Source organism: Pongo pygmaeus, chromosome 13 (assembly GCF_028885625.2).
Source record: "Pongo pygmaeus isolate AG05252 chromosome 13, NHGRI_mPonPyg2-v2.0_pri, whole genome shotgun sequence".
Lineage (NCBI taxonomy): Eukaryota > Metazoa > Chordata > Mammalia > Primates > Hominidae > Pongo > Pongo pygmaeus.
Window position 1 is genome coordinate 76,888,774 of NC_072386.2, and position 21,546 is coordinate 76,910,319.

Consider the following 21,546-nt stretch of genomic DNA (forward strand, 5'->3'; position numbering starts at 1 on the left):
GTGATGTTTCTGTATCAGTACGTGTAAATTCACCTGACTACTGTGAAATATTCCATCCCTTCTGTATGCCACAATTTATTAAACTTTTTCCCTATATATTTAGATGGTTTCCTCCTATTAAAAATGATGTTTCAATAGACATTCTTGTACAAAGTTCCTCATGCACATGAGTATTTTCCTATAGTACACATCTAGACATGGAATTGTTAGGTCAAATGATCTGCATGTTTTTGTTTTAAAAGATGTTGCTAAACAGTAGTAGTTATGGCTAAATACGGTGACAAACTCTATATTAGCTTAAATAATCCTCATAATCTATGATTAGGCGCTATTATTACCCCTAATTTGAAGTTGAGAAAACTGAGGTGCAGAGAGGTCCAGTAACTTGTTCAAGGTCACACAGCAGGTAACAGTGGAACCAGAATTCAACTCCTGGTATCTAGCTCCAGAATCTATGCTCTTAGCCTAACAGTTGGATGCCTCTCTCTAAAATGCAACTATACAGATATATTATGAGCATTATAAACTATATACAAAAATCGAAATTAAAAGGGAGGCTATAAATTAGGTAACATTCTATAATACTTATTAATACTCAAAAGCTTTTTCTTTCAATAAAACTATTTTTAATAGTAATATTTCAGTGAGAATAAAATAATCGAATATGTTCCCCTTTTTTAAAAAAATTGACTCTACCCTTTTTGATACAGCCATTGGAAACTTTGGTTCTAAGTTCAATTTATTGTCTGTCATAGCTGAAAATATTGCTGGGCAAAGGTAAACTCTAAGGGAAGAAGTACATCATTGGCTGTACTGTCTAAATCGTAATATTCATTTTTAATCTCATCCACAAATTAGTCAAAGTATTTTCCAAAAGTTTGGCTGAAAATGTTCTTTTTCCCATTTATCAATGTATTTTCCTTAAAAAGTAATTAGGGCTGGGCAGGGTGGCTCATGCCTGTAGTCTCAACATTTTGCGAGGTTGAAGCAGGAGGATCGTTTGAGCTCAGGAGTTTGAGACCTTGTCTCTACAAAAAAATTTAAAAATCAGTCCAGTGTGATGGTGCACACCTGTTGTTCCAGCTACTCAGGAGGCTGAAGCAGGAAGATTGCCTGAGCCCGGGAGATCAAGGCTATAGTGAGCTATGATCACACCACTGCACTCCAGCAGAGTGGAGTGGGTGGCAGAGTGAGACTCTCTCTCTCTCTCTCAAAAAAAAAAGTAATCAGAACATGTCACATTTTTTGTATTTTTTAACAAATTAGATTTAAAAGTTTGGTAGCATGTTCTTAGTATGGCTGCCATTATCTCTTTCCTATATATGCAGGCCATTCCCCTGTTGAGATAAGAAGTTTGTTCTTCCATTCCCTGGAATCTTGGCTGGTTAGTGACTGCTTTAGCCACAGAATATTGTAAAAATGACACTGCATGGCTTCTGAGACTTGATCATCAGAAGCCTTTGGCTTTTGTCTATATATTAGTGTTCTACAGAGAAACAGACCCAATAGGATGTACAGTCATCCCTTGGTATCTGCCAGGGATTGGTTCCAGGACCCCCACAGATACCCAAATCAGTTGATGTTCAAGTCCTTTATATAAAATGGTGTAGTATTTGCATATAACCCATGCGCATCCTTCTGTATACTTTAAATCATCTCTAGATAACTGATAACTAATATAATGTAAATGTGATGTAAATTGCTGGGGCTTCCTATAATAATACATATTACAAAATGCAGAGAAAGAGGGAAAGAGATGACTGACCAGGCCCCAGCTGCTCCAGTCATCTTAGTCCAGATACCAGACATAGAGTGAAGAGATGGTTGGATAACTTCAGTCTCACTCACCATCTGACTGCAGCTGTAGAAGAGATCCCCAAATGAGAACCATCTAGACAACCCTCTCTATACCCAAAACCGTGAAAGATAAAAAGTTATTTTAAGCCACTTAGTTTTGGAGTGGTTTCTTATGTAGTGATAGTTATCTAGAACAGAATTCTACTGAAATACCACACTTGGGAGACTTTTCAACAGGTTAGAAAATGTTATTCTCATATTTTTATTGAAGTGTGCAGATACAAGTATTTTGTATGAGTATACTCATAAAATTTTTGCAGAACCATGATAATGAAAAACATTTTCAAGCATTCATTCCCAAAATGCTCTTTTGTGGGCAAAAGTTTCTATTTAAAAAGCATTCTTTAAATTATTTATTTTTAAATTTTATTTCCATAGGTTTTGGGGGAATAGGTGGTGTTTGGTTACATGAGTAAGTTCTTTACTGGTGATTTGTGAGATTTTGGTGCACCCGTCACCCAAGCAGTATGCCCTATACTCAGTTTGTAGTCTTTTATCCCTCACCCTCCTCCCACTCTTTGCCTGGAGTGCCCAGAGTCCACCGTATCATTCTTATGCCTTTGCATCCTCATAGCTTAGCTCTCACTTATTAGTGACAACATACAATATTTGGTTTTCCATTCCTGAGTTACTCCATTTAGAATAATGGTCTCCAGTTCCATCCAGTTTGCTGCAAATGCCATTATTTTGTTCCTTTTATGACTGAATAGTATTCCATGTTTTATATATCACAATGTCTTTATTCACTCATTGATTGATGGGCATTTGGGCTGGTTCCATATCTTTGCATTGCAAGTTTTGCTGCTATAAACGTGTATGCAAACATCTTTTTCATATAATGACTTTTTTTCCTCTGGGTAGATAGCCAGTAGTGGGATTCCTGGGTCAAATGGTAGTTCTAATTTCAATTCTTTAAGGAATCTCCACACTGTTTTCTGTAGTGGTTGTACTAGTTTACATTCCACAAGCAGTGTAAAAGTGTTCCCTTTTCACTGCATCCTCACCAACATCTATTTTTTTTTATTTTTTGATTATGGACATAAATAAACAATTATCAAAGGAAGATATACAAATGGCCAACAAACACAAAAAAATGTTCAACATCACTAATAATCAGGGAAATGCAAATCTTTTAATTACTTATTGTTTAAGTGGCACTTTTCCTAATAGGAGCAGATTAAGTGCAATTTTTTTCCAAAACTATCTGCTAAGTGGCATGCTACTAATCACAGCTGTCATCACAAAAAAATTAACTTTTTGTAACATTTTATTGTGAAGTAGTTGTGAGAACAGTACAAAGGGTCCTTGAATAATCTTCACATAGATTCCCCAACTGTTATCATTTTGTCATATTTGCTTTATCAGTCTCTCTAAATATGTATGTATGTATATTATTTTTTAATGAATGATCTGAAAGTCAGGTGTAGGCACGACACTCCTTTACATCTACATAGTTCAGTGTTTGTTTCCTATGAGCTAGGGCATTCTCTTACAAAACCACAGGGCAAAACCAGGAACTTAACACTGATAGAATACTGCTATCCAATCTATGAGCTTAATTCAAATTTTACCAATTATTCCAATAATGTCCTTTTTAGCAAAAAATAAAAGTAAAAATTTTATTTAGAATCAAATTCAGAATTACGTACTGCATTTTATTGACATGCCTCTTTTGTCTGTTTTAATTTGGGATGGTTTCTTACTCTTCCTTTGTCTCCCATGACCTTATTTTTGGAAAGTTCAAGGAATTTTAGTTCATTTCCTCAAGCTTAGAATCATTTTTGGCAACAATACCACAGAAATGATTCTGCGTCCTTCTCAACCCATCTTATCAAGAGATAAATGAGGTCCTTTTGTTCCATTACTGATGATGTTAACTGAGATCACTTGGTTAAGGTACTATTTGCCCTGTTTCTCTACTGTCGAATTGCTATTTACTTCTCCTTTTATGTTTAGTAGTATTTTTGAAGGAGATACTTTGAAACTATATCAATATTCTGTTCCTCATGAAATGTTCACCCAGAGTTTTAGCATCTACTGATGATTATTACTCTTGATGTTTGCCAAATGGTAGATCAGTTGTTCTTGAGAATTTATAATTTTGTAAAATCAAAATGTATAATCAAGTTTTAATTTTGATCATTCCTTTAAATATTTTACGTGGGATAATTAGTGAACTATTTTTTATTAAAGAAGTAATTTACTGTTAAAAATATATCTCTTCCTATAACATTTTCTGCAATGGTTCACAACATGTTAGTATTCCTAAATTTTATTTTTGAAATAATACTAAGGAATACCAAAGCTAGAGCATGTTAGACATTTGTCCTTTCTATCTGCAGTGCAAACCTCCCACGTGACATAATTTATTCTAAGGGATGCTTCTCCATACCTTTGACAATATTTTCTAGTCATCTTTCAATAATATTTGCTACCAAAGAAATGTATATCAGTTTGTTTCAAAATTGTTCTTGTGCAGTAATTCAGCTATATTTTTTACCATACAGTGAAAAACAAATATATACTTATATCTTCAGTTATTAAATTAAAAAATTTAAGAGACTTTTAAATAATTAAGTTTAGAAAATTTTGGAAAATAATGTAATGAGGTGACATTAATTTGAATAGCTCTAAATATTTCTACAGAGATTTGTCTTCATGTTCTGAATTATTAGTCATTAAATGTATTTTTTTGGTATCAATAGGCTCATTAATGGTCTTATTAGTAACTCAAGATTCTTTACAGTGAAATTACTTGCTAACATTACTGCATGTAAATCTAATTTTCAGCAATATTCCTGATAATTTTCCTGTTTTTGACCACTTTTTGTAAGATCTGGTTAGATTTGTGGCGTTTTCCTTATATAGAGAGTCAATTTTCATTATTTGTGATAGTTATGTTCTATAAAGTCACCACGAATTAGCAAATACTGAACAATTGTTCTTAGGGGAAATACAAGGTTAGGTGCCTGTGAACATTTGGGCACAATATTTTCATCACCCAATCATTACATAGCCTTATTTAATGTGCTTCTGTTTAAAGACATCTTATTTAATATACTTACGGCCAATAGCACTATAAGTCATGCCAGAAGGAAGCTCCTCTAACACAAATTGCCTCCTGAAGGCACACACAGCCTTCTTGCACTTAGGAACAACAGACAGCACTTCAGCACGACTCTTCAGTGACATGATCAATAAAAAGCACAAAAATGTGAAAAACATGGCACTAAATAGTCCCTGAAAAGGACGCTTGCTTATAATATGAGAACTGAAGCAAGAGGGCAGAGCGTCACCTTGTGTGACTTCAGTTAGCAACATGCAAGTCCGTTGATGCAACTATTTCACTGCTGTGCACATGTCTGTGAATTACCACAAAAGTGCTGTGAGTATTGATTGACATGGGGATTACAAGTAAATTTCAGTGAGTAGAATATGGAATTTATGAATAATGAGGATTGACAGTGTTTATAGATCAAAACACTCAAACTAGGACTAGAAAAAGTGTTATGTCTTCCTTTTCTTCTAGTACCTTCTTGTGCTTTTATTATTAGTCATCTCCTGTCCGCAGTGTCTTTGCATAAATCTGTTGAGCTAACTGTCTCCATCTTCGGAGGATTTGTTTAGTTAAAACTAGATAGTAGATCCCAGCATTCTGCCTAACTAGATATCTATAAAAATGTGAGCTACAATATAACCATCATCTAAATACAATGGGTGGAGGCGCCACAGTGAATCATTTTTCCTCCCTCAGAATGCCTCACATACACTGCACCACACTCAACCTTCTGACAAATAGATCAAGTGAATCAGCAGTGTTGATCCACATAGTAAATATTATAAAGCTAATTTCCTTATTAATTTATTGATGAACATAAATTTATATAGAGACTTTGAGAGTTGAACAGGAAGATGACAAGTGTGGATGTTTCCTCCTGATATCTTTGATGCCAAGAACCTAACCCAAGAGAGGGAACCAAAGGCCACATGGATTGATGGAGTAACAGGGAACAAATTTATCCATCAACCTGAAACAACTAAAAAGTAATCAAAACATAAGCAAAAGCTGTTTTCAATACAATCAAACAACAAAGGGCAGTGATCTAAGAGATGGTAAACAAATGTGGTAAGTTCCATAATGGCCCTAGCTTATTCCCTATGGAGAGTTTCCAAGTCATGGTGCATGGAGAGGAAACCCAGGTGGAGCCCAGCAATGTTCCTGAGACTGAAGGCCTCCTGAGGTGGGCGTCCAGGGAGGCCAAGACATCTAAAGTTCACAGAAAAAAATACCAGGAAGGAGAGAACTTCACTAAGAGCTCCAAAGAACTGTGAGTAGTCCCTCTCAAATCTTCTGCTTAATACTGGTCAGTACGTGTGTACAAAGAAACTATCCAAAGCTAGAGAAATAACTCAGGGATCAGAGGGAACCATCCCTAGAGCTCTCATAGACTGGGAATGATTTCTGTTTCCAGTAGCCAGGGTGAAAAACCTCATAAGTCATGGAGCGTTGTGGAAACTATTCAGAAGGGTGTTACCTCAGTAGTGGGGCAAAATTAGCCATGGACAACATACTGGTATGGTTTCACTTAACAAAGACGAAAACAAGACCCAAAAGGATCAAGCTGCTTTTATACCTAATTGCATCCCAGAATAAAGCTCAAGAATATTTATAAGAACACAGAAATTTCCAGGACCCAACAAGGTACAATTTGCAATGTCTGACATCCAACAAAAAGTTACCAAGCATGCCAAGAAACATGAAATTACAACATATAATCAGGAGAAAAAAATAGTCAATCAAAATTCACTCAGAAATGAGACAAACAATAGAATTTATAGACAAGAATATTAAAGCAGTAATTATAACAGTATTTTATATGTTCAAAAACTAGGCAAAAATTGAAAAATTTAAATATAGACATGGAAAATATAATAAAGACTCAGTTTAAATATCTAGAGATGAAAACTACAACTCCTGAGATGAAAAATACACAGGTTGAAATTAACATCAGATTAGATATTGCAGACGAAAAGATTAGTAAACTTGAAACTATGCAAAATAGAACACAAAGAAAAAACTACTAAAAAAAGTAACAGGGTGTCAGTGAGCTAAGGAAAAAGTTCAACTCTTCTAATGCATATGTAATTGGAGCCCCTGAAAAAGAAGTTGGACAGAAAAATATATTTGAAGAAATAAAGGCTAAAAATATTTTGAATTTAATGAAGACTATAAACCCACAAATCTAAGAAGTTCAATGTACTACAAGCACAGAAAACATGAAGAAAACTATATCTAGTACATCATCATTAAATTGCTTAAAACTAGTAATATTGAGTATATCGTAAAAGCAGCTAGAGACCAAAAAGACAACAGCAGATTTTACACTGGAAACAATGTAAGACAGAAGATAGTAGAGTAACATTATTAAAGTACTAAAGGGCAACATTTGTCAACCAAAAATTTCTGCCCAGTGAAAATAGATTTCAAAATAAAGATTATTTTAAAACTTTTTAAGTTCAGGAAAATGAAGATTTTTTTTTCAGAAACAAAAAGCTAAAATAATTTATAACCAGCAAACCTTCATTGTAAGAAACTTTGTAGGAAGTCCTTCAGCCACTAGGAAAATAATACCAGAGAGAAATAAGAAACTGTAAAAGGAATGAAGAACACCAGAAATGGTCATTTCGTGGTAAACATATAGGACTTTTTATTACTTATATCTCTTTAAAGCATAATTGATTAAAAGAAGATAAAAATAACAGCACAGTGTGTGGTTTATAACATATATAATAGTAAAACTTGACAATAATAGTGCAAGGCCTCAGAGAGAGGAAATGTAAGTACACTATTGTAAGGAGGTTATACGTGAAAATAGACGGTGTTAATGTTAAAGATGCATACTGTCAAGCTTAAATCCAAAGGCTAAAATAATACAACAGAGTTGTAGGTAGTAAGTCAACAAATGAGGTGTATCATTTGTACTCATTTTAATTTTTGGAGGTGACTGAGTGATGACACAAAGAAGCTAAGGTCTTTTTTTTTTTTTTTTTGAGACAGAGTCGCACTCTGTCACCTAGGCTGGAGTGCAGTGGCGCGATCTTGGCTCACTGCAAGCTATGCCTCCCTGGTTCACGCCATTCTCCTGCCTCAGCCTCCAGAGCATCTGGGACTACAGGCGCCTGCCACCACGCCCAGCTAATGTTTTGTATTTTTAGTAGAGATGGGGTTTCACTGTATTAGCCAGGATGGTCTCAATCTCCTGACCTCGTGATCCGCCCACCTCAGCCTCCCAAAGTGCTGGCATTACAGGCGTGAGCCACCGTGCCTGGCCACTAACGTCATTTTTAAAAGATTTTTAAAACTTACATTTCCTGAGAAGAAGGCACATAACACACCATGCAGGACCATGTGAGGAAATACCATTGTTGGTCAAGAGGCAGAAAGGGGTGAGGGGAAAGGCTAAGCCAGAGTCTTTATTATGTTTTCTGTGGGAAAGACAAGTAGGTCAGAGGAAACAGCTTAGGATTGACTAGTCTGAATGATTCTGATAGGCTTTGGGGCATAGGGCTTGTCCCTAGTTGTCTGGTACCTGGCCCTGAGTTGATTTAGTGAAGGAGAAATAATGACTTGGTGTGTGAGAGTTGGATAAAGGAGGTGGTTGGTTATATGAACTCAGAATTTGTGGATTGTTGTATACCAAGTTATTTCTAAGAATTAGCTAGTCCTGGGAGAGGCAGTTTCTTTCCAGCCAGTAAGGCCCTCAAAGATGTCAAAACATTATAAAATATAAAAAATTAAAACTATGGTTAATATAAGAGGCGAAATGAAATTATAAAAATACTGAATCCAAAAGAAAGTGGAAAAAGAACAATGAACAGATAGCACAAATATAAAACAAATAGAAAGATTTTTACTTTAAATCCAAATATATCAATAAAAATATTTACTGGAAATGGAATTCCTAATTAAACTCTAGAGACGTTCAGATTGAAGAAAAGTAAAACTCAGCTGTATATACTGACTTCACAAAACCCACTTTAAATACAAAGACACAAATAGATTAAAAGTAAAAAAATTGAAAAAGATGTGGCATGCTAACATTAATCAAAGGAAGCTAGAGTGGCTATATTAACATTAGGCAAAGGCAATTTCAGAGAAAAAATTATTACCATCAATAATGAAGATCATTTTATAATGATAAAGAGGTGCATTCATCGGAGGACATAACAATGCCAAATGTTTATATGCATAATAAAAGAGCTTCAAATTATATGAAGCCAAACTGATAAAATTGCAATGAGAAATAAACAGATCCACAATTACAGCAAAATAATAAATAGACAGAATATCAGTGAGGATAGAGAAGACTTGAACAACTCTATTAACCAACTAGAACTATTAATTTTTGTAGAAGAGTTTATCCAACGACAACAAAAGACACATTTCTTTTCAAATGCATGTATAACACTTACCATAATAGAACAATGGAACATATTCTGGGCCATAAAACAAATATCAAAAAATTTAAAATGGTTCAAACAAAACAAGTCTGCTCTTTTATTACAACAGAACTAAATTAGAAATCAAAACTAGAAAGATATCTGAAAATTTCCCCTGAATATTTGAAAACTAAATAATACATTACTCAACAGCTTGTGTCATAGAGAAAATCAAAAGGAAAATTGGAAGATATTTTTAACCTAATGAAAATGAACACATTGCTATACCTAAATGTATCTGAGGAGGATAAAGCAATACTTAGAAGAGAATGTATAATTTATATCAAAAAAGAAAAAAGGCCTCAAATGTTGACCCTCAATGTGCACCCTAAGAAATGAGAAAAAAGAAAAACAAGAGACCTAAAGAAAGCAGCAGAAAGGAAATGAAAATCAGACAAAGATATTACAATAAAAGGCAATGGCAGACCAATTTCCTTTATGAACATGGAGGCAAAGAACAATATATATAAATATAATACATGATGACTAAATGGAGGCTTATATTCAAAATGCAATCGGTGCAATTCAGCATATTAGCAAACTAAAAAGGCAAACTATTTAAACATCTCAACAGATGCAGGAAAAGGATTTGACAAAATCAAGCAGCTATGCCTTATAAAAACTCTCAGCAAACTAAAGTGAACATTCTTAACTCAATAAGGAACATCTACAAAACACCTACAGCTAGTATCTTAATTATAATAGACTAAATGCTTTCTCCCTCAAATTAGGAGCAAGGAAAGGATATCTGTTGTCAACATTATATATTCAACATTGTAGTGTGGAGTTTCTAGCCAGTGCATTAAGGCAAGTGGGAAAAAAAATTTCCAGATTGGAAAGGAAAAAGTGAAATTATCTTTTATCATAAGACAACATATTGTCTATGTGGAAAAATCCTACAGAATCTACAAAAAAGCTACCTAAACTAATAAGTACATTTAGCAAAGTGGCAGGATACAAGATCAACATACAAAAATAGTGTGTGTGTATATATATACACTGTGTGTGTGTGTGTAAATATCTGAAAGAGTAGATTAAAGAAAAGAGTGATGATGAGGGATATGACATCCAGAATAACAGATTTGGCCTGCCATGCTTTGAATGAGCAGATGAAGGAGACAGGCAGGAGGGTGAGGGGGAGGGAGTGACAACTCAGAAATGCCTTTAGCTAAGTTTTCAGTAAGGAGACTGGCACAACTGTTTGGTTTTGAGTAAGCTACCTTCATCAATAACAAAATAGCAATAATCCTTTATTGAAAACTAGCTATGTATCATGAAATTATCTTAATGCTTCCTTTATATAATCTTATTTAATTCTTAAAATACCCCTATGAGGTAGATGTTTTAATCCTAATTTCATGGGTGCAGAAAATGAGGCTCAAAGAGGAAAGAGATTTGCCCAAGTAGGACTAGGTGAGTCAAACTCAAAAGCACTCTTAGTCCGTTTTATGTTGCTATAACAGAATACCTGAGAATGGGTAATTTATAACTAAAGAAGTGTTTTTGGCTTATGGTTTGCAGGCTGGGAAGTTCAGGGAATGACCCTGGCTTCTGGCAAAAGCTTTCAGGCTGTGTCATAACATGGTGGAGAAGGTCAAAAGGGAAACAGACATGTATGAAGAGGCAAAACCCAAGGGATGTCCTGACTTTATAACAACCCACTCTCACAGAAACTAATTCATTCCCATGAGATCTAATCTAGTCTCACCAGAGAGAGAACTCACCTACTCCCTTGAGAACAGCACCAAGCTGTTCATGAGGGATTTGCCACCATGACCCAAATACTTCCCACTAGACACTGCCTCCCAACACTGCCACATGGGGAATCAAACTTCAACATGGGTTTATATAGAAAGAAACCAACCATATCCAAACCGTGGCATGCTCACTTTTAAACACATCACTTCTAGGACAGGGTCATACTCATACTCTATTCATAGTCAATGAGAAGTAGAATAATCTGCATACAATGGATTAAAAACATGTTGAAAACAATCTTCTCTCTTCTAAAAACACATAATAATGACCAGATGCTCTGAAATATATCATTAGATACTAGTACAAAAATAAAGAAACTGCCACTGTCAGCTTGCAAAATGCATAAGAAAGCCAAATACTAAAGGTTTCAACTCCATTTAAATAAGCAAGTAAGTCTTATGGCAATATCATCATGTGACTTGGTCTTAGAACATAAAAACTGTAAGAATAAATGAATTACAAATTATTTTTACAAGCACAAATTGTTCGCAACCATCTTCTTTTATAAATGGTCAACTTCACCTCTCAAAATCCTGGGCCAAAAACTGTAATGCGACGAGAGATTAAATTCCTTCATTAGTAGGCCAAGGATCAAAATATATTGGGTTTTTATTTAGATAATCTGAGAGTATTGAATTTGTGCTTTTCTTATCATTAACATTCATCTCTCTGGATCATCCACTTTTCTTTGAACTTGAAAAACAGAAATTTGATAGCATAAAACATTTAAATCAATTAAAACAAGAACCCAGACAGAACCAAGTAATTCTGGGAGTTAACAATAATAACTCTTTGATCTTGATAAAGTTCAGTGTAACTGTTTATTTGAAAAATGACCAGCATCAATACTAACTTTCCAGGGTGCATAAATGTGTTTTTCCACATTTACAAATGCTGTGTTCTGCTTTTCTAAGATGAGAAATGAACCAAAGTCATACAAGTACTTGTTAGCAAAAGAAAAAAGTCTTCATTTTAGAGATTAAAAATCTGAACCAACTTTGCAAAATTTTCTATTTTATGCAAGACAATTTGCACATAGTAGGTTTTCAGCAAAGTTTGTTGACTTATGATATGGTCATGGCCATCATTGATTGCTGTTGTGCATTAACCAAACAATACAAAAACTTCTGCAGAGAGGGGATAATGCTGCCAGGTATCACTGATAAAGCCAGAGTGGAGTTCATGAAGTTTTATTTGATCTGATTTTTATTTGGCTAAATTTTATCTGGTCTGAAAAGTACAAAACACAAACAAAAGTAACAACAATCACTCATATTCCAATCCAGAATTATCGCTATTAATGTTTGGCATATTTACTTCTAATTTTTCTATTTATACATATGATTATAAAAAGTGTATAAGCTATATGGTAGTAAAATTTTCTTTTAAAGGAATAAATAGGTATTTTCTAATAAGGCTGAGTATCTTTTGCCCTCTACACCTGTTATGGACTAAATGTGTTTCTCTAAAATTCATATGTTGAAGCTATATTTGAAAGATATATATGATTATATAAGTTTAGTGAGAAGGGCTTTGTAAGAAGCGGTGGCTCTTTGAAGATGTTCTCATCATTGAACAAATCACAGCATCTTTAGTCTTGAAGACATTTTTTCTTCTGCTTGAAAACATTTCCTTTTACAAGCTTTTTATGGTACATAGAATCTAGAAAAAAGAAATTATTCTGAACTTGGTGAGGAAAGAGACTTAAAGCATACAAAGCATACATTGATAATAATAACCATGTACATTTCCACAGACCTTTTTATTTAAGATACATTTACATATATTATTTCATTTGAACTCTGACAATATCAAAGACTTTTACCTTACGAAATAGACCACTGGTTTGTAGCCATCAAAGTCACAGATCCAGGGTAGGAAGCAAATTTCCTTTTGGACTAGATAATAAAGTTTCCTTGTGATTTATTTTCCATGCTATGTTGACCTCTTGAGTGTTTGTGTGCATTGTTCTTTTTTGGATCAGTGGAATATGTACTCTTAGAACCCATACAAAAGGGCAATTGATATAGTTTGGATATATGTCCTGTCCAAATCTCATGTTGAATTGCAATCTCCAGTATTGGAGGTGGGGCCTGGTGGGAAGCGATTGGATCATGGTGACTGATCCCACATTACTTGGTGCTGTTCCCGTGATAGTGAGTGAGTGTTCAGGAGCTCTTGTTTAAAAGTGCAGCACCTCCCGTGCCCCTCTCTCTCTCACTCTCTCTCTCCCTCCATATGATGCACCTGCTTCCCCTTTGCCTTCCACCGTGATTGTAATGTTTCTGAGACCTCACCAGTAGCCAAGCAGATGTTGGTGCCATTATTGTACAGAATCATGAGCCAATTAAACCTCTCCTCTTTATAAATTACCCAGTCTCAGGTAAGTCTTTTTAACAATGCAAGAATGACTTAACACAGCAGTTATAATTTTTTAAAAGGAGGTTATATCCAGTAAATCATAAATCTATGAAGTTCCAAGCTGTTCTTCCAATAGACTATAATGACCCATCTTAATATCCCCCATCCATAGCAAGACATTCCTCCTGATTCACAGGAGGCCCTTACTTTTTTATAGAACAGCACTAGCTGCGTCACGTTATAACACTGGGTGTGAAATAAGTTGGAAGAACAAAAGAAGGAAAGGAGAAAAAGAGGAAGAAAGAGAAGCAGATGATCAAAAAAAATCTGTATTAAATAAAGGGAGAAAAACAAATCAAGTGCGTGAGTGGGAAAGAGCCAGGTTAGGGGTTGTATTAGACTGGGTGATTTTAACATCAGATGTTTTTTTCCCACAGTTCTGTAAAATGGGAAGTCCAAGATCAAGGTACTGGCAGATTTGGTTATTGTTGAGGATCCTCTTCCTGTCTTTGCAAATGGCTGCTTTCTTGCTCATACGGTGAAGAGAGAAGGAGCTCTGGTCTCTTCCTCTTTTTATAAGGACACTAATCCCATCATGGGGACCCAACCCTAATGATCTCATCTAAATCTAATTACTTCCCAAAGACCTCACATTCCAAATATTATCATGTTGGGAGTAGAGCAGGTATGTAGTGGTCCTCTGAGCATATGATCATCACACATCACTCTAGGTGCTTATTTATTGGGTATACATGTTTATATTTCTGAGTATAGTTAATCTTCTTTCTAGTGTCCATCTCAAAGTGAACACACAGAAAAGACCATGATTGAGAAGATGGGCATGAGGGAGCTTCAGAAGTCTGTCTATTTGGGAGCTGGGGAATAGAAGTAGTGGGCATTTTGAAAGTATAATCAGTGCTTTTAAAAATCTTCCTATAAGTAAAATTCCTTGTGGCTCATATGGCATTGAGGATAATTTATGAGGCTCTGTCTCAGACAAGGAGGGGAAGGTATGGTCTGGTATAACAAAGAAATTATTGTTCAGTTTCAGTTCACAAAGTAGATTGTTCTGGGTCCAAAAGAAGACAATATTTTTAAAAGCCAGGCTTTTGTTGAGGGCTTTCTTTTCTAAATTCCTCCTTATACATCTTTATGTCTCTGCTTTAATAAGTGTCCCCATTGTATGTGAGTTCTGGTCTACTCAGAAAGCAGTATGGCTATAAGGTGGAAAAGCAGGAGGATATGAGGAAGAGAAACTCCTACCCAAGAGAAAAGAAAGGACTTTCTCACTGGAGAAGATGAGTGGGAAAAGGTGGAGGAGATAGAGATTTGAAGGAGTTTCTTATGGTGAGAATGCTGCCTGGGTTCCTGCCAACCTTAGGCTTCCACCCAAAAGGAGAGGGCAGCACAATGGAAATTCTGATGGAACCCTCAGATAGATGAAAAGAAAATCTGAGGACATCCAGACTGGCGTTCTACTTGTCTGTAGAGACCAATATGGTGCAGCACAATAGAACAGCAAGGGCAGTACAAGAGTTACAGATGATGAGCTTGAAGTGGCTTTTCTTAGTCTCTCTGCACTCCATCTTGGGTGTGATGGCTGGCTGACACACAAAAGAGGGCTGATAGAGATGACTGTCTAACCTGGCTGAGAGAATCACCACAACAGGGGGCAAAGAGACCATGAGGTCTCTAGGGCTCTAGGGTGGTGTGCCCACATTGGGATTGCCTGGTAGACTTGGCAAGACCTCACCAAATCTATAGAACTACAGAAAGCCAAGCCTAATAAACTAGGGAGGATGGATAAGTCCCCAAGAGTAAGTCCTCAGCCATGGCACCTGTCTTTGAGGAGACAAGGGACAACAACTTATGCTGTCCATGTGTGCATCAGCTGCCAAAGCCAGCCCCCAACAGAACCTGATGGCACAAAGACCAATGCAGACTTCTGGTCCTCCCAGCTCCTATTCCCAGAACACAATGGGAGCACCTCTCCCGCTCCCATGCATAGAGCCTCCAGCTTGAGGGCTCAATGAGGAGAGGAAGAGAAGAGAAGCCATCCTGACAGAGACTAACCTTGAATTGAACTTGAATTAAGCCAGTAGAGATTGTGTTACTTTCAATTTGGCAAGTTTATATTAGCTGGAAGTCTCCAGAGAAAAATGAGTTCAGTAATACAGAATAAAAGAAGTTGCAGTGTTTTGTACATCAGAAACTTAATACATAAATTTCAACCCAGTTGCCCTACTTTTAAAGTCCAGTGCTCTTCCTTCCTCTGACAAATCATCTTCTATTTTCTTTGCCAAAGCAACTCGAGCTTTATCTTACAGATTTTCCCACAGGCATTCTAGGACCATCTCAACCTAACTAGCTTTGTTGCTTTAACCTTTGGTTCTGGCATTCCTTTTTTTTTTTTTTTTTTGAGAGGGAGTCTAGCTCTGTTGCCCAGGCTGGAGTCCAGTGGCACGACCTCAGCTTACTACAACTTCCACCTCCCAGGTTCAAGTGATTGTCATGCCTCAGCCTCCTGAGTAGCTGGGACTACAGTCGTGAACCACCACACCTGGCTAATTTTTGTATTTTTAGTAGAGATGGGGTTTCACCATGTTGGCAGGACTGGTCTTGAACTCCTGACCTCCAGTGATCTGCCTGCCTCAGCCTCCCAAATTACTGGAATTACAGGCATGAGCCACTGTGCCCGGCCAGTTCTGGCATTCTTACTGACCCTCAACAAACCTAAGCACCCCTACTCAACTGGCACTTCAAGTTACAAGCTAACCTTTCTTCCCATCCCTAAGAGGGTCTACATTCCCCTAGTTACCACTCACTGGTTCCATAGCTAATCAGGTTCTAAGTTCATTAAGGGCAAAAACTATGCCCTATACATCCATATTCTAAGTTCTTAATAAAAATGTGTATATGTACATATCCATATGTTTTTGCCCACATAGAAAAGGTATTTTTTGTAAATTAGAAACACATGCACCACACACACACACAACATACACACATACAACACACACACATACACAACACATACACACAACACACATATATACAAAACACACACATACATACCTCTCTATTCACACTGAGCATTAAAAATTGGACCTGTTCCAAAGTGTATGTAGACAGTTAACACAGGCATCATATCTAAACTGAGATCTTTTAAGGACCCAACAATAAACTAGTTTAATCATCATATTAATCATTATTATTGATAAACGTGGGCTGTGCTGGTATGTAAGCATAACAACACACTGGCTTTTTGACTGAAATCATTGTCTATCCAGTTACATGACAGCAATAATAAGTTATCATAATTAGTGGCAAAGCTTTCTTTTGTTGTGTTTCTATAGAGAAAAACCCTGGGGCTAATTTTACCAGTATGCATATGTGATATCACTTCCTGAAAATGCATGAACATGAAGGATTTTGTTGTGGTTGTTGTTGTTTTAGTACAACAGGGCAAGAAATGCTGTAGAAGAAATGGCCTCCAGAAACGTGGTTGATTTATATCTCAAGAATGTCTGCAAAGGTTAAGGGCTGAGATGGGGGGATAGACATTCTCAGATAGCTGCTAAACCGAGCAGGCTCCAGCTAACAGCCATTTGGCCAATCGATACCAAAACTACTACCTGCATGCATCTTAGGTTTCCTTCTGTTTCACCAGCTTTTCATTCAAATGGAGTCACATTAATAGTGATAATCTGTATTTTTACCCCCACAAGTCCTCTTTGCTCATTCTAAATTTATTTGCCACTCAAAGTTCCCCCAGATATTTCTGAGACAATCCAGGGTAGCTCATATGATCTTATTAACAAGTTTGGTCAGGTTTCTCTTGACATCCCCCGGCACTGCTGTCATTTGCAGCACAAAGTATTTCTCTTGCCACACCCACTGGCTCTCAGGATGCAGGTGAGTTCTTCCTGGGGAGAAGCAAGCTCGTGAACAGCTCCACACACTCTGACCACCTTCTCTGTGCCTCACCATGGAAAACATCCCACTCTGGAAGATGCACTCAGAGCCAGAAAACTTCCTTTCTCTTTTGCGTGTGTGTTTATCCTTTAGGGATACACAAAGTAGTGTCACACAGAGTTTTTAATCAAAGGCACTTTTTAAATTTTGTACATAATGTGTGCTTTTTTGTCAGATCCAGATGAGAGTCCAAAGGAGTGGGCCTGGGGCAGAAATAAGTGACAGACAGCACTGTACCAGCATAGCCTGCAGCCTGAACTGAGCCTTTGCCATCAGGGCAAATAGACGTCCAACAGGCTTATCATGTTAGCTCATCTGGAAAGCCTGACAAGTAAAATTTGCAGCTGTGATCCAAGCAGATCCCTTACTCCACACTACTTATGGGGACATATAATTTTTATCTACATAGAAAAATAGTCCAAATTGGACATTGAAAAATAAGCATCCAAAAGCATTTTTGATCAAAACTACAAGAAGATACTACCTCATACCCATAAGGATGGCTACTATCAAAAAAAATTTTTTTAACTTTTAAAAACAAAATAAAAAGTGTTATTAAGACTATGGAGAAATTGAAACTCTTGTGTACTGTTGGTGGGAATGCAAAATGCTGCCACCACCATGGAAAACAGTACAGTAGTCCCTCAAAAATTTCAAAATAGAATTAACATATGATCTAACAATTCTACTTCAGGATACAATAAGTTCTCATGTAATGTTGTCCACAGATTCTTGGAAACTGTGACTTTCAGCAAAACAATGTACTATATGCCACAGGAACTTAATTCTCATTTATATCAATTAGTCTATGGTAAAAGTGATTTCATTGTACAGTACATTGTTTTGCTTAAAGTCTCAGTTTCCAAGAACCCATCAACAACATTGCATGAGGACTCACTGTATATATCCAAAAGAATTAAAAGCAGGGTCTTGAATAGATGTTTGTATACTCACTTTCATAGCAGCATTATTTACAATAGTCAAAAGGTGGAAGCAACCCAAGTGTCAATCAATAGATGAAGGGATGAATGGAATTTGGTATACACGTACAATGGCATATTACACATCCTTAAAAAGGAAGAAATTGTGACACATGTTATCACATGGATGAATCTTGAGGAAATTATGCTCAGTGAAATAAGCCAGCAACAAAATAACAAATACTATATGACTCCACTTATATGAGTTACCTGGTGTGACACACATGCACACACACACGCATATATACATATTTTGTTGCTGGCTTTTTTCACTGAGTATAATTTCCTCAAGATTCATCCATGTTAAAACATGTGTCACAATTTCTTCCTTTTTAAGGATGTATAACATCCTTATATATATATATATATGTGTGTGTATATATATATTTGTGTACATATATTTGTGTATATATATATTTGTGTGTATATACATATATTTTATATATTTTTATATATATATATATATATTTCCCTCTTGAAGGCATCAGAGAGTAACCAGGGCAAGGAAAATTTGCAGGTTCAAGATCTGAAAAAAAAAAGCCAAGGGACTTAAGATGTGCATATTTGGGGCCGCTTTTCCCCTCAAGCTGATTATTAATTCTGAAAGTGAAAGTGGTGACTGCAAGGCTGAGAAGTGGACAGAGCTTTGGCAGTCTCACAGGTATGAAGGGAAAAATAAAATAGAGTTCACAGCCCAACAAGGAGGAGAGGCCCTGATATCCCAGGCCTCTAGTTGGAGCTCCAAAAGATTATACCAAAAGAGAAAGGTAAATCAGAACTGGATCAGTCCTCAGGATAAAGGAAATCCATGTTCAGATTATTTCAATTTTATAATATAATCTTCCCCAGCCCATCCTCCCACTAGAAGAATAAATAAATTATCTGTGAAGGAAGAAAACTCCAGAGCTTCAAATTACCTTCACAGTTCATCATTCAAAATGCCTGGCATTCAATCAAAATATCCAGGGCTCTAGAGTTCAGTTTAATAGTAACATATCAATGCTGGTGTCTTCATTTTGACAAATTTACCACAGTGATATGAGATAGTAGGAGAAACTGAAACTGGCTGAAAGACATAAGGGAAGTCTAGATTACTTTTGCAACTTTTTGTAAATCTAAATTTATTCCAAAATAAGAAGGTTATTTAAAAAGAAAACTAGCCAAACAAGAATATAAGAATTTATTTGAAACCAATTGACTAAAAATGAAGAGAAAATAAATAACCAGAAACTGGAGTTATCAGATACAGACTTAAAAAGCATATTGATGAATATGTTCAAGGAATTAAAGGAAGTGGAATTCTTTTTTAAACTGGAAGGTATTTTAAACATGGAAATTCTAGAACTGAAAAATACAACAACTGATACCAAAAGCTCATCAAATGGGTTTAACATCAAATTAGATGGGAAAAAAAATTGAAAATGAAGCACAAAAAGAAAAGAGAGTAGAAAATACAAGAAAGAATGCAAGATATGTGAGACATGGTAGAAAAGTTTAATGCATAAGTAACCGGAATCCCAGGAGGAAAGGATGAAAAAAGTTGGGTACAGGTAGTATTTAAAATAGTAGTGGTTGAAAATTTCTCAAAACTGAATAGATACTGGGTCATGTTCAAGAAGCACTATAAATACCAAGTCAAGAAAATAAAAGTTTTAAAGAAAATCATAAAGTTTGTGAAAAGTTTCTCTACTTTTTAGTCAAAGGGAAAATGCAAATTAAAACCATAGTGAGATACCGTTCACCAAGATGCCTAATATTTTTGAAGTTGACAATGCAATTGTGGTCAAAATTGTGGAGCAGTGGCTACTCTTATATACAGCTATTGGGACTGCAAATTGAGAAAAATCACCTTGGAAGCCTACTTGATGATGTCTACCAATGCTGAATATAACAGTTCCTCCTTTAGGTATCTGCCCAATATAAATGCATCAAAAGATATGTTCAAGAATGCTCACAGCAGCGTTATTCACCTTAGAATGAATAAATAAATTGTGGTACATGGTAATTGATGAATTACATGAGCAAACTATTGAGGGAAAGTCTAGACACAAAAGAATACATACAGTTGTTCCTCTGTATGTGTGGGGGATGGGTCCCAGGACCCCATTTGAATACCAAAACACAAGGATGCTCAATTTCTTTAAATAACATGGTGTAGTATTTGCATGTAACCTACACACATTCTCTGTATTCTTTAAATCATCTCTATATTACAAGTACCTAACACATGTGAATCCTATGTAAACAGTTGTTGTACTCTACTTTTTATTTGTATTATTTTATTGTTCTGTTGTTATTTTTTATTGTCTTTTTTACTAATATTTTTGATCCACAATTGGGTAAATCTAAAGATGCAGAACCAACAATTATGGATGACCGACTATACTGTATTTGGTTTGGGATTTAAAACATCAGTCACCTTTGAAGATGACAGAGGCAATAGTGATTGGTAGGGCTGCTGGTAATGCTCTGTTTCTTGATCTGAGTCCTGATTACATGGGTGTGTTCGCTCCGAGAAAATTCATCAAGCTATGCACTCAGGACTGGTGTATTTCAGTGTGTGTGCTGTGCCTCAATGACAAAATTGTTGTTGAAAGTCTTTTTAATTGAAAATGGTATTAGCATTCAGGTACAACCACACAAACACAAAGTTCAACTGGAGCACTAAAGCAGAGTTTTCATGGCACAAATGAAATCAGCTCCTCAATAGACAAAATCACTCTCAAAGAAGGCAAATATATTTGAATCTGGAAGCTTTGGGAACCAACAGTGTCCAAGCACCTCTGCTCTGGGTAAAATGCTAGAGGCTTTTTACATATTTTGATAGACGATCATAGATTCTCAAAGTGAGAAGAGCTAACTGATCACTAGTACCATCATCTAATAATACTCAAATACTTTATATTTTTCTAATTTAATTTTAATTTTTTTATCTAAGGAGTATATGTGCGTGGCTTAGAAGGCCAAATATAACCTCCCTCACCTTCCAAAAAAGAAAGAAATCCAGCATTCCTGCCTCATGCTTTCTATTCTCAATTTTAGCTTCCCAGAGGCAATCACATCCAACCACTTTTAGTGTTTCTTGTGTTATTTATGTCCATATTTTAAACAGCCA